A 10,000-nucleotide genomic window follows, 5' to 3' on the forward strand; every position below is an offset into this window, starting at 1 on the left:
CTCTCTCTCTCTCTCTCTTTCTCTGTCTCTCTCTCTCTCTCTGTCTCTCTCTCTCTCTCTGTCTCTCTCTCTCTCTGTGTCTCTCTCTCTGTCTCTGTCTCTCTCTGTGTCTCTCTCTCTCTTTCTCTGTGTCTCTCTCAATTCAATTCAATTCAATTTGCTTTATTGACATGACAAATTTACATATTTGTATTGTCAAAGCTTACATTAGTATATATAAATATTTGAAAAAAAGAACAAGTATATACATAGAAAAAAAATGGTAATAAAATATTCATTATGTAATTAGACAATTATTCACACAAAAAAAAGAGAAAATATTACTGTGTGTGTGTGGTGGGTGTGTGATGTGTGTGTGTGTGTTGTGTGTGGTGTGTGTGTGATGTGTGTGTGTGTGTTGTGTGTGGTGTGTGTGTGGTGTGTGTGCGGGGGGTGGGTGGGGGGATGATCTGGTGTTTCACTCACTGTCCCGGTGTGTGTGACACTCCTGTACATATCTGGCTGCAGTGGAGGCTGATGGTCCCTCTCCTAATATAATGGCCAGTTTCTCGCTGTCTGTCAGCGTTCTGAAGCCGCTCACCTCTCTTCCAAACTGATCAAAATATTTGTGTCTAATTGTTGTGTATTTTGGGGAGCTTAGAAGGAAGTGCACCTCTGTCTCAACCTCACCTGTCCTGCAGTGACCACACAGTCTCTCCTCTCTGGGGATCCAGGACTTTTTTAACCTGCCTCTCTCGATGGCCAGGCTGTGGTCACTCAGTCTGTATTTGGTGAGAATGTGTCTCTGCTTCGTATCTCGGACAGTGAGGAGATACGTGGCCAGGTTGTATTCATGTTTTAGGGTCAGATAGCAGTTTAGTCTGTTTTGGGATTGAGTTTGGGTTCTCCAATGTTCCAGATAAGTGTTTTTGAGGTGTTTGATAATTTGGGTGATCCTGATTGGTGTTTGGGAAGCAGTGCTGGTCAGAGAGTTAGGGTTGTTAGGGGTCAGAGTGTTGGGCAGTCTCTGGACCAGCTGACACAGGGGACTCTTTTCAGGGTAGAGCTCTTGGGATTGGAGTGCCTGAAACTGCAGGCTTGTTGTGGGACTGGATTTTAGGTGCATCCAGAATTTAAGGGCTCTTTTTTTAATATTAATAATTAATGGGTATCGGCCTAATTCAGCCCTGCATGCGTTGGTTGGGGTTTTTCTCTGTACATGTAAAATCATTCTGCAGAATTCTGCATGCAGGACTTCAGCGGGATGCTTGTCCCATCTAGTGTAGTCATGATGACTGAGTGGACCCCATACTTCACTACCGTATAGCGCAATGGGCAGGATTATACTATCAAAGATCTTTAACCAGATTCTAATTGGGATGTCAATCTAATGTCTCTCTCTCTCTCTCTCTCTCTCTCTCTCTCTCTCTCTGCATGCTGGGAGTGGGCGGGGCGAGTGTGAGTTTGCGAGAGCGGTGGTGTGTGTGTGGAAGTGAGTGAGTAATCTACACTACTTTTCTTTTTTTCTTTAAATTCTCACAGTCTTATTTGGGAGTTTATATTCTTTTTTCTTTATATTTCATTTACTGTGCACTGTAATCGGTAATTAGCTGAGCCCAGTCAGGGGGGAGTAATGGCGTCTCGTCGCGTGGCGGGGACGCCGTCTCTCTCCCGATCAAACGGTTTCAGGTGTGTTCCACCTGTTGCCGCCTCAGTGGAAGACGTACTGATCGCGGTGGGTGAGAAAGTGGGCTGTGAGCAGATCCACTCCGCGTCCCGCATGAATAAAGCTGTGGTTGTCTTTTTGAAGGATAAACAGCTGGTCAATGAGCTGATAGTGAGTGGGATTTGGGTGCAGGAGACTTTTGTGCTGGTGTCCCCCCTTTCTACACCCGTGACGAAGGTCACCATCTCTAATGTTCCCCCGTACATGTTCCATGAACCAATAATAAAGGAGCTGAGTCGTTTTGGCAAAATTGTGGGTGAGATCAGAGACATACCACTAAGATGCAAGAAATCAGGACTAAAGCACGTCCTGTCTTTCAGGCGCCAGGTGCTCATGATTCTAAACAGCGCGGACAAAACCCTCGAGGCCTCGTTCCGTGTTTCGGATGGTGAAGGCTCGTACCTGGTCTTCGCCAGTACGGATAGTTTGAGGTGTTTTCAGTGTGGCAATGTAGGGCATAAGCGCTTTGAGTGCCCATTGAATGAACGGAGGACTGTGCAGGAGAACCGGGATTCTACCGCAGCTGAGAATGGTGGCGCCCCGGAGAGGGACGCTGCGGATACCGCTCCTGAGGATTCAGGTGAGGGATCGTCCACAGCTCCAGCTCCGGAGGCGCATTGTGGAGTTGAGGTGAGTGAGCGTTTAAAAACTAGTGTTTCAGACAGAGAGGCTGGTCAGCAGCAAGCTAGCCAGGGTGAAAGTGTGGTAGGTGCCAAGGTGAGCGGTGAGGAGGGTGCTCAGGTGAGCAGTGAAGAGAGTGCACGGGGAGGTGCTCAGGTGAGTGGTGCGGTGAGTGTGCAAGGGGGTGCTAAGGTGAGTGATAAAGAGAGTGCTCAGGAGAGTGGTGAGGGGGGTGCTCAGGTGAGTGGTGAGGAGGGTGTTCATGTAAGTGGTGAGGGGGATGCTCAGGTGAATGGTGAGGAGGGTGCTCATATAAGTGGTGAGGGGGGTGCTCAGGAAGGTCTGAGCACTGTTGGTGCCAATGCTTCAGTGCAGATGTCTGTGAGTATATGTGACGCTCAGTCAGGTCCAGTTGTGTCCCAAGAAGAGGACATGGAGGAGGACAGAATGTCTGTGGTGTCTGATTCTGGAGGTAGTCAATTTGGAAGTGAGATGCTGTACTCTGTAGATCAGATCAACTCTTTTTTGGAAAAGACGAAGGGAAAAACTGTGGATGTGATTGATTTTTTTCCGGATTTAGATACGTTTGTGGCTTCAGCGTTGAAGGTGCAAAGAGATGTTGGGTATGACATTCTTTCCAAACAGAAACGGTTCCGTTTGAAAAAACACATCACTGCCATCCGAAAAGCTAAAAATGTGAGAAGTGGTTTACGGTTTGTTTCTGATCGTGAGGCTGTATAAATACAGAGCACATGGGGAGAAGTTTTATCCTGTCCTCTTTACCTGTTTTCTGCTTTATTGTTCCCTCTCTCTTTTTTTCTGTTTTAATGGGGGTTTTGAGGGTGGGTACTTTAAATGTAAATGGTTTTAGAGATAGGAGTAAACAGGCCCTTTTTTCTGAACTTTTTAATTTTAAGAAATTAAATGTTTGTTTTTTACAAGAGACGCACAGTGATGATAATTCAGTCTCTGAATGGGGTTTATGGTGGAAGGGGCAGGCTTATCTTAGTCATGGGACGAATGTTAGTGCAGGGGTTGCCATTCTTTTCTCTCAGTTCTCTTTAGTAACTGTTTTATCGGTGAATGAAGTTGTAGCAGGGCGTTTACTTGTGATTAGAGCCAAGGTTGATGATCATGTTTTTATTTTTATTAATGTGTATGCCCCTAATAGAGGATCAGAGAGAAGTGAGCTGTTTACTAAGCTAAGGCAGTTTTTACAATCTTTCTCGTCTGAAGATGTTGTTGTCTTAGGAGGTGATTGGAATTGTACCCTTGATTTTGTTAAAGACAGAAATGGAGAGGAGCCACACCCCCAGTCTGCTCGTGTTCTTACTAATATTGTTTCTGATTTTGAACTGATAGATGTGTGGCGAGAGAAACACCCCTCTGTTAGGCAGTATTCTTGGGTTAAAGTGGAGGCTAGGGGAGTGTTTGCAGCACGTCTGGACAGGTTTTATGTTTCAGACTGTGCACGTGATACAATTTCTCGATCTAGTATACAGCCCACTTCTTTTTCTGATCACCACTTATGTACTGTGGATTTTTCTTTTAATTTTCATACACCTAGACCTTGTCTGTGGTATTTTAATAAGTCACTTTTACAAGACAGAAGGTTCTGTGAAGATTTGAAGCTGTTTTGGGCTGAGTGGGTAGGAAAAAAAGGAGATTTTGATAACCTAATGCAGTGGTGGGACGTGGGGAAAGCTCAAATACGAGTTTTCTGCCAAGATTTTACTTCCTACTCTACATCCCGACTAAGAACCACTATGACTGCTTTAGAAAAGGACATTACAAGGATACATAATTCATTGATAAATCAGAATGTTCCTGATTTGCGGACAGAGCTCACCACAAAGTTGCAGGAGCTGAGTGACATTCTGCATGAAAAAGCAAAGGGAGCACTGGTGAGGTCAAGGTTCCTTTCTGTGCAAGACATGGACGCTCCCACTGCTTTCTTTTTCAATCTGGAAAAGCCCTCATCTGTACATAAGACTTTGATTTCAGTGCGTAAAGAGGATGGTATGATTCCCAGTTGAGGTTCGGAAGCTGGCTGTAGAGTTTTATTCAGACCTGTACACTGCAGATGTTCCAGATCTGCAAAGTGCAGATGTCCTGCTTGAGGGCTTACCTCAACTGGATGAACAGTATCAACTGGAAATGGACAATGAATTGACTTTTGAGGAGGTCACTGAGGCCGTATATCAACTCACTCCTGGGAGAGCACCTGGGATAGACGGCTTACCAGTGGACTTCTACAGAAGTTTTTGGGGAGTTATAGGGAGGGACTTTTATGAGGTGTTACTGGAAAGTTCCAGTGCTGGTGTTCTTCCAATAAGCTGTCAGCGTGCTGTTTTGTCACTCATTCCAAAAAAGGGGGATCTTTGCCGACTGACGAACTGGAGACCTGTGTCTTTATTGTGTTCTGACTATAAAATTTTATCTCGTTCAATCGCAAATAGATTGAAAACTGTTTTAGACATGGTGATTAACGAAGATCAGTCCTACTGCATACCAAAGAGATCCATTTATGATAATCTGTTTTTAATTAGAGATTTATTTGATTATGCTAAACTGTCTGGATCAGATTTTGGTTTTTTATCGCTTGATCAAGAAAAAGCTTTTGATCGAGTAGATCATGGCTATCTTTTTTCAACCTTGAAGGCTTTTGGATTTGGAAATGGTTTTATCTCTTGGATCAAGCTGTTATATGCGGGGGCATCTTGTATAATAAAGGCGGGTGGGGGTCTGAGTACTCCTGTATTGGTAGGAAGGGGAATACGTCAAGGCTGCCCTTTGTCTGGACAGTTGTACTCGCTCGCTGTAGAACCTTTTTTGTGTTCACTTAGGAAAAGGTTGTCTGGTTTGCAGATTGGGAACAGCATAGTTAAGATTTCAGCATATGCTGATGACATCACAGTAGTGGTACGTCATAAACAAGACATTTTGGCATTGGAAAATGCATTACAGGTTTATGAACAGGCCACCTCCGCAAAACTAAATTGGGGTAAGACTGAGGCTCTTTGGTGTGGTTCAGAAATAAGGGGTGACTCTTTGCCACAACTTCCAGGTAGTATACAGTGGAGCAGAACTGGTCTGAAGTTTTTAGGAGTATGGTTGGGCACTGATGAAGCAAAAACAAAAAATTGGGAAAGTGTAGTGGAGAAAGTCCGTGCCAGGTTGTCCAAATGGTCTTGGTTGCTACCCCAGTTATCATATAGGGGTAGAGTTCTAGTCGCCAACAACCTTGTTGCGTCTGCTTTATGGCATAAGTTCACTGTCTTGAATCCACCAAGGGGACTTATTGATGATATTCAGAGAGAGCTGGTGAATTTTTTCTGGGATGGACAACATTGGCTGAGAGCTGCAGTTTTGTACCTTCCTGTGCAAGAGGGGGGACAAGGGCTCATGGACATTCGTTCCAGAGTGGCTGCTTTGCGTTTGCAGGCTATACAACGCCTGCTGTACCATGAGCATCACAGTTGGACGGAGGTAGCCTGCGCTCTTTTGAGAACTGCTGGGCGTTTGGGCTTGGATAGACATTTGTTCTCTCTTTCACTGAAGACCATGGATTTAGGGGGCCTGACACCCTTTTACTCGGCTGCTGTGGAGGCTTGGCAACTGTTTTCCTTCTCAAAGGAGTGTGATGTACCATCTGCATGGATTTTTGAAGAGCCACTGTTTTTTAACCCGGTCTTTCCATCTCTGGGCCAGATTTCAGGCTCTGTGAGAGGTCGTCTGATACAGAGTGGAATTACTAAGCTCTGCCACTTAAGGAGAGGTATGGACTGGGTACCGGTAGAACAGTTGGCAGAACGGGTCGGTTTTAGGTCTGTGCGCCTGGTCGGGCAGGTACTAGACCATTTAAAATCTGATATGTCTGCCTCTGTGTCCGAGTACCTTAGAACGACCCCTGTTGAGCAATGTCGGAGTGATGAGGCCATCTTTCCAGATATAGTGATGGACTTGGGCTGGGAGGATTGGCAGGAGGGACAGGGGACACTGCTGTCTTCCAAAATGCCTACACTGGGTGTCTTTAGCACTCTACAAAAACGGTCACTGTACATGGCTTGTGTTAAAGCTGTGCATTTTCACAACTTGCGAGACTTAAGAGAGACCAAATGGGCAGTGGTTGTTGGGGCTGGTTTTTCACCTAAGGGTAGCTGGCGGTCCCTGTACAAAAGACCCATTCAGAAGAGGGTGGGTGACCTCCAGTGGAGGATTGTGCATGGGATCTTAGCTACCAACAGGCACGTGGCACGGATTGATCCTTCGGCTAGTGACAGCTGTCCTTTTTGTGGGGCCACTGAGTCACTTTTTCATGTCTTTTTACAGTGTTCACGCTTAGACCCCCTTTTGAATTTAATTAAGAACTGGGGAATTGGATTTTTAGGTTTTTTTGACAAAAGTTTTTTTATTTATGGGCCCAAGTACTCTGTTACAAATAGACATAAAGTGGTCCTTTTAAATTTTTTGTATGGTGCCGCAAAATTGGCAATCTGGTGCACAAGGAAGAGCAGGATCAAGGGTTGTGGTGGTACCGATCCAGTTTTGATGGTCAGAGGTTTAGTGAGAAAGCGATTATTGATTGAATTTACATATTATACCATCATGGATAATGTAGATAATTTTTTTGACGTGTGGGGGGTTGGGGGTATTTTGTGTGAACCTGGTGATTTTGGTGAGTTGGTGATGAATATCTAAATTACTGTCACTGTAATATGACTGCTTTAATCGTTGTTGTATAATTTATTTATTATTAATTTTATTTTTATTTTTTCTCCCTTGTCTCATTGGATTTTCCTTGAGCTGGTTTTAACTGCTGGTGTTATCTGAAAATGTTGATTAAAGGTGTTTTAAAAGTCAAAAAAAGTCTCTCTCTCTCTCTCTCTCTCTCTCTCTCTCTCTCTCTGTCTCTCTCTGTCTCTGCTGTATTGCTCATTAATGTATGTATGATGATCATCTCTTGTCCTTCAGTAGACCGTATCGGAGAGTGCTCTGTACCTCCTTCCCTCTTAACTAATTGTTTTATGGGAAGTGTTTTATGGATCCGTTTCACCCCTGCGCCCCTGCTCCACCCTCCATCTCAGACTCGCCCTGAACAGTTCTTCTATACGGGTGAGGACGGTGTGTAGAGGTCAGGCTCTAAAAGCTTATAGATTATTAAACACTGATGTGTAGGGGCCCGGATGGTGCAGCACCAGTGATCACATCTCCAACTCACAAACTCACTGGGCTCCTATAGTGTATAGGGGTGGGAGGGTCACAGGGGTGGGAGGGTCACAGGGGGTTCCTCATAGCTGCTGCAGTTACGACCTCTGCTAAGACGGGTGATAGTGGGGATCGGATATGACTGAGCTATGAGCCCTGATCCGGGGTCGAATCTCGGATGTGCTGTCACCCAACAGGTCATGTACACAGACACGACTGGCTGAGGGAGGGAAGTGGTCAAAACCATGTGATGAATTGCCGCCCTGCTTTGTCCTGCCTGTCCTACCTTGTGTCCAGTGTTTTCTGGTGAGACCAGACCCACCGTGACCCTGACCAGGATAAAGTGGTTGATTAAAAAAAAAGAAAACGAATGAAAACACAGGGTTGAGAATTGAGAAGGGAGAGTGGTTTTGGTTTGTGCGGTGACTCTGTGACGCCAGTAGAGGGCGGTGTTCACTCAGCTTAAACATCCTGCTTCACATTTTATATTTACATTTTATATATACTGGCTTTATTAATAATTATCATAATAATATAAATAATAATAATATAAATAATAATAATAATAATGGTAATAATAATAATAATAACAATAATAATAAAACTAATAATAATATCAATAATAATAATACAAATAATAATAATGATAATAATAATAATAAAAATAGTAATAATATCAATAATAATAATAATAAAAATAAAAATAGTAATATCAATAATAATAATATCAATAATAATAACAATAATAATAATAAAATAATAATAATATCAATAAACATAATAATAATTTCAATAATAATAATGATTATATCAATGATAATAAAGTAATAATAATAACATCAATAATAATAATAATAATTATATCAATAATAATAATTTCTTAGTGACATTTATTGTTTTAAATGGTTTAGTTTATGAAATTAAAAAACATGACAAACATTCACTATATGGCTAAAAGTATGTGGACACCTGATGATGAGCTTGTCAGATATGCTATAAAACAAACTATATCTGAACAGTGTCGCGTCTGTGTGATCAGCTAGAACAGCAGCCGCTCTTCTGAGAAGTTCTCACAAGACATTAAAGTGTGTGGTATGTGTATGGGAATTTGTGCCCGCTGTAGAATTTTTCTCCTTTCTTGCTCGTTAGATGGCATCGTGCCCTCAGCAGCCCGAGCGCGGTGCCACGTTTCCTGTGCAGCTGATAACGTTGATTGTGTTTGTAAACTGTTCTCCAGTGTTCTGGACCTGGCAGTGCCAGTCCTGCCACCCAGCAACTCATTACAAATCCAATTTAAAAAAGCAGGACTGCAGCCTCAACCTCTCGTGTACTTCATACCACCGTGCCAGCCTAGGACTGATGCCCTGACTGGGCATTTATTCCATTTCATTTGTAATTAAACTGAATATTTTATATTTCTCAGCTGGTAAAACGTGACGTTTTATTATAAATGAGACCAAACGACGCCCAGGTCAGTCAGAAATACACCCTGGAGGTCTGAACACACTCGCCCATGCCCATGTTATAGCACGGTGCCCACTGCTCTGCCACCCACGGTACCATACAGTGTTGTTGTTGATGATGGAGTAACGGATAGAATGTTTGTGTTTACAGACTCGTCTATCAGGGAGAAGAGCGGGAACTTCACTTCTCCTCAACACGACCATTAACAGAAGGAAAAGACTCAGGTACACAAACATCAACAACGTTTAAACTAATAAATCAATAAAATAAAATAAAAATTCATCATAAATATTCACATATCTCTCTTTGACTTTCTGACTCTTTCTCTTTCTCTCCAACTTGCTTTCTCTCTCTCTCTCTGACTCTCACTTTCTCTTTGATTTTCTGACTTTCTTTCTCACTCTCTCTGAATCTTTATGACTTTCTTTCTGACTGTCTTTGTGACTTTGACTCTAACTCTTCGACTCTTTCTGACTCTTACTTTCTCTTTCTCACTCTTTGACTCTCTGACTTTCTTTCTGACTGATTCTCTGACTCGTTCTGCCTCTGACTCTCTGACTCTCTTTCTGACTCTTACTCTCTCTTTCTGACTCTTACTCTCTCTTTCTGACTCTTACTCTCTCTTTCTCACTCTGACTCTCTCTTTCTGACTGATTTCTGACTCGCTTTCTGACTCTGACTTTCTCTGACTCATTCTCTCTGACTCTCTCTCTCTCTTTTCAGGTAGTAGAGATCAGACCTAGTTCTCTCCGGTGATCTGCGGGTTGTGACAGCGCTCGGTCACATGACCTGGAAGAGAAAAGCCAGGAGACGATTCGGACCCCCTATGGTTCGACTTCATGTTTTTACCTTCATCACGAGTATAAAACAGAGACTCGATAAGATTCACTTTTCTTCTCCTATAAACTGCTGACTAGAACAGGCTCTGCTCCTCTGGTAGGGTTTTGTAGTGTCTCTGTGGGCATTTGTGCTGGTTGAGTAAAAGAACACAGAGGTGTTGTG

General features: G+C 43.2%; 1 protein-coding gene across 4 annotated transcripts in view; it reads left to right on the forward strand.

Moving 5' to 3' along the window:
• Positions 1 to 10,000, forward strand: part of pcbp3 (poly(rC) binding protein 3) — a 65,468-nt gene that overhangs the window by 20,919 nt on the left and 34,549 nt on the right. For all 4 annotated transcript variants that reach the window (XM_063005355.1, XM_063005358.1, XM_063005354.1 and 1 more), the window contains exons 2-3: positions 9,149 to 9,222; positions 9,722 to 9,827. The gene's annotated coding sequence lies outside the window, so the exon portion shown is untranslated. The remainder of the gene's footprint in view (positions 1 to 9,148; positions 9,223 to 9,721; positions 9,828 to 10,000) is intronic.

This window comes from Trichomycterus rosablanca, chromosome 12, assembly GCF_030014385.1.
Source record: "Trichomycterus rosablanca isolate fTriRos1 chromosome 12, fTriRos1.hap1, whole genome shotgun sequence".
Classification (NCBI taxonomy): domain Eukaryota; kingdom Metazoa; phylum Chordata; class Actinopteri; order Siluriformes; family Trichomycteridae; genus Trichomycterus; species Trichomycterus rosablanca.